This window comes from Megalops cyprinoides, chromosome 10, assembly GCF_013368585.1.
Source record: "Megalops cyprinoides isolate fMegCyp1 chromosome 10, fMegCyp1.pri, whole genome shotgun sequence".
NCBI lineage: Eukaryota > Metazoa > Chordata > Actinopteri > Elopiformes > Megalopidae > Megalops > Megalops cyprinoides.
The window spans coordinates 29269530-29280999 of NC_050592.1; positions in this window are offsets into that span (position 1 = coordinate 29269530).

Genomic DNA, 11470 nt, shown 5'->3' on the forward strand with positions numbered 1-11470 from the left:
TTTATAATCCAGTTCTTTTTTTTGCCAAGTTTTTCTGTTGTTGTTGTAAGGATCACCAATTAGTATTAATTGCAGTCAGACAGACAAATTCAGATTTATGTTTTAAATCTGAGCTGGGTATGCCTGGGTTATTTACCTCAAGGGGACCAGCACTAGTAGCATTTGTTAGATCAAAAACATAACAAAATTATTATTATTTTTTTGCATCTTACACAACATGAACTGCATTACTCATCATCCCCAAGCATTGTTCTGAACCGGAAAATACGAACAAATTGATTACGTCTCCTATTTTAAATAGCTTTTTTTCCCCAAAAGATGGCCATAATTTACACACAAATTGAAATGAAATTATATTAAATTGAGGCAGCTTATGCAATTTTGCAATATAAATTGCCACTTATCTACATCTCTGCATGATCTGGCAGTATTGTTTAAATAAAAAGTGAGTTTTTACTTCAGTATTTGAGAGCTTTTCGTTTTATAATAAATGATTCTGCAGGAATAAAAAGAATGTAATAACTTCAGCATAAGATGCATAGGGTATTCTTTTCAAGTCCTTACAAATGAAATATGGTGATAAGACCACCTGAAGTAAAATTATGATGTATTTTAACGTTGGTTATGATTTTAATTTAAGAGTAGCCATGAAGAAATTAGGTTGGACAGTGTTTTGAATAATGAATGACTTTGAATAATATTACACTAATAAATTGAGTTTTGAATAAAGATATAGATTTGCCTTATATTTCTGCTGAATATTATTGTTATGTTACGTATTATGGTATGTGCACATATATGGATGTAATGTAAATGTCATGTTAAAAATAAATTGTAATTATATAAATCATAATAAATAAAAAAGTCACTGTAATGGCATTGCCAAATATGAAGGTGCTGAGGGGATTGCGCTCATAAACAAATTTCGTCTCACTACTCCTAGGAAAGTACACAGTGCATTTGAGGTAAGAAAAAGTCCTGCATAATGTTGTTTTATGTAGGCCAGGCTGGTTGGATTGAACACAGCTTTGATGACTAAAATAACCTAATAGATTCAAATTCTTTGCGAGGGAATTTGTGCTGTGGTTCTGTTTCCATTGTGCAAATTAAGCCTGATGACACTTATCCATTGGGCCCCGTGTTCAAAGCTGGGTTTTGAGCAGGGAATAACCAGGCCTTGGAGTTTAAACCAGCCCCGGATTAGCATGATCCAGCACCCATGAGGGGGAGAGAGTTTCGCCTCGGCCATCCGGAGCAAGGCAGGTGACACCCTGAGAGGCGGCAGGACAGGTAGAGAGAAGGTGAATTTTTGGCCCTGGACAAAAGGTCACTCTTTCACCCACTCTCCTTGCCCTGTCAACCCTTTCAAAAAAGTAATGCACATCAACATATTGGGAAAAGGAAATCCAGGATATGAGGTATGTCCTCAAGCATGGATCAAAAATTATATTAGCTGCCTCCACTGTCATGCATGCAGTCGTTTGTATGTGTATGTGCAGTTCGATTGCGGGGCATTCCACATCATATGCATGGATTTGATGAAAGTGGCAAAACCGATAATACATAATACATGCAGCATATTTATAATGCATAAATGTTTAAGCATTCAGTGTTGGATTTTTATATCTGGATAATTACTACTTTTTCTTAAGGGACCGACATCTCCTCAATTGAATATTATGCTCTGCTGCAGCACTGTGTGTTAAAGGTCTGAGGGGTTCAGTCAGTCTGAAGGAAACTTTCTTGCATTAATTTTTGTCCAGAAGATGGGGTCAAAATTACTGGTGTGGAGTGAGATTGAGCTCCTTTCTCATCATGTTGAAAAACATGACAAAACACCTCATCTTTCCTATTAAAATGGATCCAAACCAAACTTTGCCATTTTTAAGAAGTTAGCGGGGTACAATTCATGCTATGCCTATCATTTATCAACACTGAAAAACCCCATTTGACAATGAATGTTTGATGTGTCACAAATAGATGTTTTTGTGTCTGTCATGCCAAAATAGCCTCTCCGTAGTTCTACAGAGGAAAATATGGCTCTAGTTTGTTTTTAGGGCTCTGCTGCTGTTCAGTATGACTCATTCAGCCATAGATCGCATTCAACATTCCCCACAGTCAAATGTCTTCTGACATGGTTTAAAAAAATAGCGCATTATGAATTCCACCCACTTACAAAGAAAATAAAAAATCCATACACTTGAGCTATAAGTGGCACTCTGATATGTGTTTTCCTCTGCTGAAAGAGGTGTACTGACAGTTCAGCACATGTCGTGCGTGTTGAGCCACTGAGAGACATAATTACCTTGCAACGTATATATCCATGTTAAGATATTATATATCTCTATATCCCTTACTATGGCTAAAGGTTTACAGCTGTTTTCTGAACGAAAAAATCAGCATTTAACCCCCTTGAGATTCAGTGCAATTCATGGGGAAATAATGCAACTGTAGTCTTTTGGTGTTTTGTGCATGGGTCATGTAGTCAGTCGCTGTTAGCTTTATGGCACTTATTTCTTATTTCCAGCTTCATTTTTAAGGCTCTGATCAGCACTGGCCCTGATGGCTGCCCTGATGAAAGGACAGGCCCAGCTGGTTCCTTAGGAGTCTGGATAAGGCCCAGTTTATTGCTGTATGGTCTATGTTTAAACCAACAGGATTTGCTTTAAATCATGATTGGAATTCATGTCACAACCAATGTGTTCCATGCCAAAATTGATCATAGGATACTCGTATCTTCTTAGTGAGTGTTTTGGGAATCAAAAAGCACTAGATTATTGCTTTGTGTTGGGTACACCCCTACAGTGATCACTTTATTGTCAAAAGAAACCTGGTGAGGTATTCCATTACGTGTGGTTCTGGAAAGAGAAGACAGGAGGAACGCTTGTCCTCAAAGATTCTTCTCTGTAGATTTTAATGAGGGGATGTTTGAAGCTTAGCATGAAAGATTTAAGTGCAGGGAATCTGAGATGGAAGATCCTGTGATTGTAATTGAAATGAGATCCAAACAGTTAAAAAAAGATTTATTTGAGCAAATCCTCAGTGGTACCCTACAAAGTGGAAGTTATTGTTTGATGTATTTTGCAGCATGCGTTGAGTTTGGGAGATGATGATGTTGATTCTGCCACTGTTGCTGCTGATGATGATAATGATGATGAATAATAAAAACCCTAACGGAACTGTACAGAGCAAGCTTACGACAACATGTAAGCACAACGTACTACATGTCCTATTAACCACATATTTTAAAGCATCAGTGCCAAACACAGGGCTTAGTTTAGAATTGCATACATAGTTCAACATGGTACTGCAACACAATAAACCTGACGGAAGGACTGTACTATTCCAGCACAATGCTAACACATACACTTAAGTATGAATATGACTTCCAATCAGAACTCCATGGGCCAATTGGTTTGACATGCACAGGAGTTTAAGCCTTAAAGTTAGATTAAAGTCCACTGAGCTCTATTATAAGTGGACCTGCTCTGAGCAGTTCCATTTACAGCTTTAGGTCATTCCAGTTCAAATAAAATTCTAATGGAGTTCAGTGACCTGATAGTCTAATGAAAAAAAAACCTAAGGCTTAAAAGTTTACCTTTTCTGGGGACACGGCAATGTGCAATTAGCCCCCTGGGTCTGCCAGTAGATATAAGACAAGCAGACTTCCTTATCCCCAATGAACATGTTGGTGGTGGGGGCAGACAGTGTTTGGCCTGCATCTCCAGTCTGTCTCAGCTGTGCTGCTTGCAGTATGCTTCTGCCTCAATGGTCCTGACTCAAGGCAAGTCTCCTTGCCTCTGTCCTTCAGGCCTCCACCTGGTTCCCGCCTAAGAAGCACACTACTCTAACAGGGTCAGCTACCAACAGTACAATGCCAGTTATACCAATAGCAATTTCGGCATTTTCTCTCTCTCTCTCTCTCTTTATCAAATTTTCAAAACTAATTTGCTAATTAATTTTTCCATTCCTAAATGAATTCATTTTCAGTCCGGACTTGTGGCTCACTTATCGTGGGTCGGGACTCAAACGTGAGTCCTAACAGTGGTTGAGTTGGCCATAAGACACGTGTTAGACCCCCTCCTCATAGACACATTCCAACTAAATGCTGCACTGGCTCATATTATTTGAAGTACTTACTTACTTATTTGAAGTACTTACTTACTACTGTCAAAATTAATTGTCATGGTTAAAATTAAAACCTCATTTTTTGCTACTTTATAGGAAAGAATATATTTATCAAGATCCAGTATTTTGCTCGAGTCTTATGTGGGTCATTTACTCTTGTCTTTGCAGTCTGAAAAAATCCTTTTCAGGTTAAAAGAAAACCCCTACTGTGGGGAATTACTGAGAGCTCTGTCTGTATAAAGGAAAGGTGTTGATGGATTTCCTAGGCAGTACAAAATGTCACCAGGTATAAAGGTGACCAGGTTATAGCACCTAACTTCCATAGTTAAGATTATGACAGAAACATGTGGGGAGTTGCACCATGGTTGTCTGAGGAACTATTTCCATGTATAAAAATGGTAAAATATCCTTTGAAATGTGACAGTCTGTGGTATTGATGTTCACAAACCTCATAGGGAAATTTCAGAACACTGCAATTCTTAAAGGGCATGTCCAACTGAAATAGGTCTCAAATTTATTTTGTCACTAATCTAAAAGGATGTGCCTGGTACCCCTCTCCAGGGGGCCACTTTGTTGATGAAATGATCCCTCATCCGGCAACTTTGAGTGATTCATGACAACAAATTAATGTGGACCGAAAAATGAGGAAAATTAAATACTGTTAGATGGAATAAATGTTCAACAAGAATACAATTTTTTAAAGTGGAATAAACAATGAAAATGAAATCAGATTATCTTTTTTTCCTGGTCCACTGCTTTTGCTCCCAGTTCCTTATCCCATCGCATACACCCACAACCTCATCATATCTTACCCAACCAATAACAGACCCAACCCTATAGGACAGACACACAAAGACAAAAGGAGTGTGAGGACAAGGACCAGAAGAGAGATAGAAAAGGACAAGGGAGAGAGAGCATTGTGGCCATAAATGCGTTCTGGTTCATTGTTTGTAAAAAGAGATCAGTTAGTTCTTTCATTTCTCATGGTGATAAACGTGTTGAGAAACTCAGAAAGTTGCAATGTGTAGACTGGGGTATCTTAAAAACTGTCATCAAAGGTTTGACCGAATTATGGTGGTATCAGTTATATTTGAGTGAAAATAGGAGGACCTGACAGGAAGATTAGTTAGGTGCTCCAAGCATACATGGCCAAACACAAGGCTGATCCAGTGATTTACGGAAAGGCTACATTTGACTAGCCTTTTCAGGAATATGACCTTCCTGGCTGTTGTTGTAGAGATTAAAGTACGTGTATCTGATGAAGTGGTTATAGAAGTTAATGAAGATAGGTTTCCATAACGGAAGGTGGGAAGGGCAGAGACAAGACCCAATAGCTGACTTAATTTATTTAGCCCAGGCTCCAAAAAAGGGCCACCAGGCTACACAGCAGAGCTGGCCAACACTTCTCACAAGAAACAAACAGGATTAAACTTACAAAAGCAAAGAATTTCTTTTAAAAACACACCAAGCAGGAATCCTCAGCATATAGCCAACAACAGCTGAAAAAGTGACCAAAAAAGTTCTCCAGCAACACACCTGTTTTATAATGGGCATGTGAGGCTTAACATGGCTGGTTCACATGCAATCACAAAGGCAATGACAATCAGAGAGAAAATTAACAATTAACCTGGTTGAAAATGAATTTGATTGAATTTGATCTGCTATTGGTAGGTATGAATTAGTGATTTAGACAAAGGACCCTGAGTTACACAATTAAACATTAAGACAATAATAGGTCTGGAAGACATGTGAAGGTTGTCCTTCACATTTCCTTCTCTTTCTTCTAAATCTCCCAGAAGGTGAGATACCACTGTGACACAAATTTCCTGAAATTGTCATAAAGAACAGGTGCTGGCAAAGCCGCTGAGGCCCTTGAAAACACAGGACCACCGGCTGCTAGAAAATCTCTCCTACAGCTCTGCAGACAACCAGTCCCCCACTGTACATCCTGGGGTTGCCATAGCTCTCTCCTGCAGCTCTGTCCAGCCTCCTGGGGCCTCTGAGCTATCTGCCACTGAGGGTGGCCTATAGAGTGGCCTCTGCTCGATTTCTGCAGGAACTGCTCCCTCTTCTGCTGCACCTGCACACAGCTCTTCCTCCTAGCCTTGCCAGTCTCCACAGGCTCCCTTAGCTGCTCCCTCTCATGGATTCCACAGAGCAGAGCCACCTGAATAGTTCCTTTTTGTTTTTGTATCTTGCTCACTTTCCTTCATATTGCTTTACTGATCAATATCAGAGATGAAAAATAGAGGGTCACTGCTTTGTTGCAGAGAGTATGAATCTCACTGCTAACACCAAATGTAGAGGAACTGACTGACACTTCTCACAAAAAAACAAAAGGAAGGGGTAAACCTCCAGAAACAATTTATTTAACAATACAACAAACAAAGTGGGCGAAATGAAGAGTTTCCACGGAAACACATGACGTGATGTCAGGGCGAGGTTAGCAGAGAGAGCCGGGCACGCTGGGGGATCCACTGTGTGGGGTAACCATGGAGCACGTGGACGTCCTTGAGCATCCTCTCCATCATTGCAGCCCTCCTACTCCCTGTGTGTGCCAGTTCGTCATTGATGTACAACCTTCCTTCCTGTTCCCCCCTTGTAACTTGACCCAACCTATTTGCAGCACTGCCGAAACGGCGCGCCTTTTCAGTGGTCATTTTTCACTTCGTTCCCGAGGGTGATTCGGAGTAGGCTTGCAAGCGTCCTTCACCAAACAGAAGAAGGGTATTCCTCCTTTAATGGAAGCAAAACGATCCTCTGAGGAAATTCATGTTACCCTCCCCCATTTCCCCATTTGTAAATCCTCTACAAAATCATTACTCATACAGGTGAATGGAACTGTGTATCTCTCTGTTCTGATATTTCTGGATAAACGACCCACACAAAAACAGCAATGCTGTTTAATCTCATCGCTTAACCTATATTCACACATGTATTGTGATGTGGTTCCAGAGACAGAGAGCACTCACCTCAGATCAACCTTTAAAAGATGCCTAGGGAATCATTCTTTAAAAAATTAACCCAGAAGATGTCTTTGGGTGTAGCCTACATACAAATAATGTTTCACAGTAATGGTCATCGAGATTGGTATGTCCAGCCCCTAAACCAACAATTGGGTTTAGGGTTTTTAATGCTTGCTGATTCTTTTCACAGAAGTGAATCTTTAAATACTATTCATTGAAAGATCATGTTTTGGTCACTTTCTTTGTTGAATATCCACAGGAACAACAACATTATATAAGAAATATAGACATTATGTTTGTCAGACTTATTAATGCCTTCCCTCACTGACTTCTTCTTTTGGTGTGTTGACCTGTATCAATCACTCATGTGACTACTGGCGTCACTTAAAATAAATGTGGATAATCAACTGGTTGTGCCTGTGAATATCCCCGACTGAACTCCCTTGATGAGTAGAGCCCAAATAAAGTTTGACCCAGATTTTTAACTGCTTTTTCAGTAAACACAGTCATAAATTGAGCCGAGGTTGCTTACAGAATGTCTTGGAAAAGTCACATGGAAGTAATAAACACAGTGGTCGCAGCCATAAATTGTCACAGAGAAAATTTAAAATGGCACTACATCTAAGTAATTTCTCATCATCGCCCTGGTTAACGAGGCGAGAACTCAATCATACAGTATATTACTGTATAGTGCCTCTGTTTGCAGTACATATTAATGGTGCTGTTAACGATGTTACATGTTTACCGGTGAGGGAGTGAAACGAGGAGGGATTTCTCACTGATAACGTCCCGTGAGCGTGATCAGGATTTAATGTCTCATTTTTAAGGGACTGAAAATTGAAGTCCACATAATCCTAAAGTGAAAGAAGCAAAACAATTCAACTATTTAAAAAGATCCTGACTTCTGTGTTCTTTGTGTTACTTCCAAGTTTGCAATGTAAGCATAATGTCTCCTTTAAATGATGTTTAAACCCACAAGCAGCACTGACATTTCAAAAAAATGAAACCGAGACTATTTTTAAAATAACAAGGGATTCTGGGATGACCTGTAAGAGTTAAGTCTGAACGGTTTGCAGGCCTCCACTTAAGCTGCTGCTTAGACAGGGAACACAAGCACTAAGCAGGAGACAACAGAATTTCTGGGACAGTACCTGCAACTGGGACAATACTGATCCACCAGAGCTCAGCTCCATGTGCCAAAAGACCCTGGAGAGATCCAAGTAAACACACACACACACAAACAAACATGCAGCCAGGCAGAGAAAGTGCGTGCCCACAGGCGGGCTAATTAGCTAGGCCGGACTTGTTTTTGACTCTCCTGGCTCAAGGAGGGGAGTTTTGGGAAAAGTTGGCTAGCTGGGGGATAGTCCAGGAATTCATTATCATGTATCATATACACACAAATAATTGCTAATTATAACTCAGCATAGAGAACATGGACTGTTGTTTTTTTTTGTACGTGCGTTGTCTGTGAAGTTGGGACTCACTGGGACTGTGAGAACAGGACTCTTTGAAGCACGAACAAGCGGCTTCTTTCAACGGCATGTCTAATTACTTACGTCAGCAAAACACGTAACTGAGGCTCACGCTATTTTTGTAGCTTCCTAATATGTTAGGAAATCAACATTCCAATGCTACTTCCTGATCTATGTGACAAGAAATGTATTTTGTTACTGCCATAAAATGGATTCCAAGGCAAGTTGTCCGGTAGTTTTCATCCAGAGGTACTGAGAATAATATCTCCATTCTGATGTGTCAGTTTTCGACAGGGACAATATGGTGGCCGAGCTGAAGCTGCAAATTGGGTCAGAGCTGCTCCCATTTTTCTGCGATCTGGATTTTTGTCCGGAACCACCCCAGCCCCAAGCCCTTGGCACGGCCTCCCAAGCCCAGGAGTGACGGCCACCATTTTGAGTGACCTGGTTTCAGCACGGACCCGCACACTTTCAGACTCAGTGCAATGATCAGCACTCAGCCAGCAGAGTCCATCTTTCAGGAGCGTGATTTTCCTCTGAAGAAAAATATGATCTTTTTGATGTTATGTAACAACGCCTGATATTGGTTATGCCGCTGATGGTTCTGTATCATCTCTGCTCCTAGCCTACCCTTTTTGTATACCCTCTTTGAAGTCAATCTGGATGAGAGTGTCTCCTAAATGATTAAATGTAACATAATGTAAAACATCATGCACATATGGAGAATCCTAGAAAGGAAACACCATGTCAGAATTTCCCTATAGAGAATTTTTGAATTGCATTTCAAAATGTTAGGTGGATGGGAGAATTGACGAACCTATTGATATCCTACTTGTCTTTATGATTCTTGCTCTATAATTGCTGTTATCTGTGAGATCCATAGACTTTATGATGAAACCAAACACACAGCGTTGCCTTTCTCCCTGGTTTTGTCATTGTTGGCATAGCCGGATACCAATTTGCATTTATATAGTCCCCATAGCTTGACCCCTGGGTTAAAGACCTCTGGCGCCGGTAGTCCTGGACACCGGCACTCTTGCAGTTCAGACTTGGAAATCATGCAGACTCTCCCTCTCTTAAATGTCCAGGCAATAAGTCAAACAATCTGGGGCAGAGGCTACTGAGAGAGACGTGGCTGAACTCGCAGCTGAGTGACCATTTAAGGACATGTAACTTGGTGTTCTGGATAAATTGCCGTAAGTAGTAAAAATAAGAGGCTTTCTTGAGAGACACTGGAAAAAAAATGTCTGGATGGGATGGGATGGGGGGGTGGAGGGTGACAATCAACAAAAGACAGTTTAGCAACAGCAAGGGGGAAATCTTCTCATCCAGACTTTATGTCACATGTCAGAGGATTTGAGGATCTCCTAAAAAACAGTTACGTATGCACTGATGGGTTCAAAATCAATATATCCGCATATTAAATGTATCACCCCTGCTGGTGTAATTAAGGCTTCCATGCACAACGGCAGCCTTGTAGACACTGTAATTGTTTGTGATCACTGCAGTGAGGTTTTTGGTGTAACATTATCTCCATTTGTGCATTTATCTGTATTATAATTTGGGGGGGGGGGGGATGGGACATGGCCCTTTCTGAATGAAAGTCAGAGGTAAGCACACAGCACAACCTAGCAGCCAGGCTTTGACTGCTGTCTGATTCATCATATTGACGCAAATTGCCTTTATCCCTTCTCATTGAACTCATTAGTGAGTGCCCGGGTCTGTGTGACCAGCCCACAGACTTGTGTCAGCGGCTTCAGAAAGACATGGCGTCTGATTCATATGGCAGAAAAAGGGTCTGTCACACACTGTATGCCTCTGCGAAGACACCATCGTATTGCCACAAATAGAAACGTCTGGAATGTTCACTTGCTCATCACAGCAATGACATTAACATCTCCGAAACGTGACTATACACATGCAGGTCACAGTGTGTGAAAATGGGGGTTTGCACAGTCCACAGGGTCGTGTCTACACACAATGGTTTAGAAACACTCTTTCGAAAGACAGAACACAGAGCTTCTTGGAAATATAAAGTACTTTACACTTCCAACACTTCAACAAGTCAATGAAAATTCCTTTCCAATGAACATCGCTGCTGTAGCAGCCTGTTTAAAACCTCATTCACTCAACGCATACAAGGACTAAGCTTTTTGGGGACTGGGTGCCAAGGTGCTGTCCTGGAACAGGCACACACCAAACGCTGTTGATGCTTTACATGTTTCACATACACTGACATGCACATGCTTTTATATACAAGCAGATTATGCATAAATTTAGCCGTCTGGTCCTTAAGTCATCACCTGAGGTTGCGAGACAGCACCAGACTTTTGTTCCAAGAGTTAAAGTCAGGAGAAGTACTGTGAAATCGACGTATTAAAGCAAATTGTTCTCCACACAGACAAGCTGAGAGAACTAAAAGCAGAGCTCAGGGGAGATGAAAACAGGAACCCCTGTAGAGATAAATCATTACCCAAGAAGCACCTTCCTGCACCCTCGTGGTTTTGCTGTGGAGGCCTGTGAGAGGCTGTTTCACACACAAATGAACACACACCTTGGGCTGGACTAGTCATTTAGCATCAGGTGATCTGCGAGCCTTCCTTCCCATGGCATCCCACGAAAGTACATTCGATAACAGCACCAACGAGACAGGGGAGAGGAACTGTTTTATTACTTAATTGAGCAAAAATTATGCTTTATATTCTTGAACATTATAAACCATCCTGAGAAAAGATGAGGAAAAAAAAACATGGCTTCCAATGGTATCAAAAATATTTGACGGAGCACACTCTGAGAATAGTTGCTAGAAAGAACAAACAGCTAATGGCAGATGAATAAAACATTCTCCCTACTCCACTGGGACAAAAACAAGAAAAACTACAAACGTTTAATGTTACACTA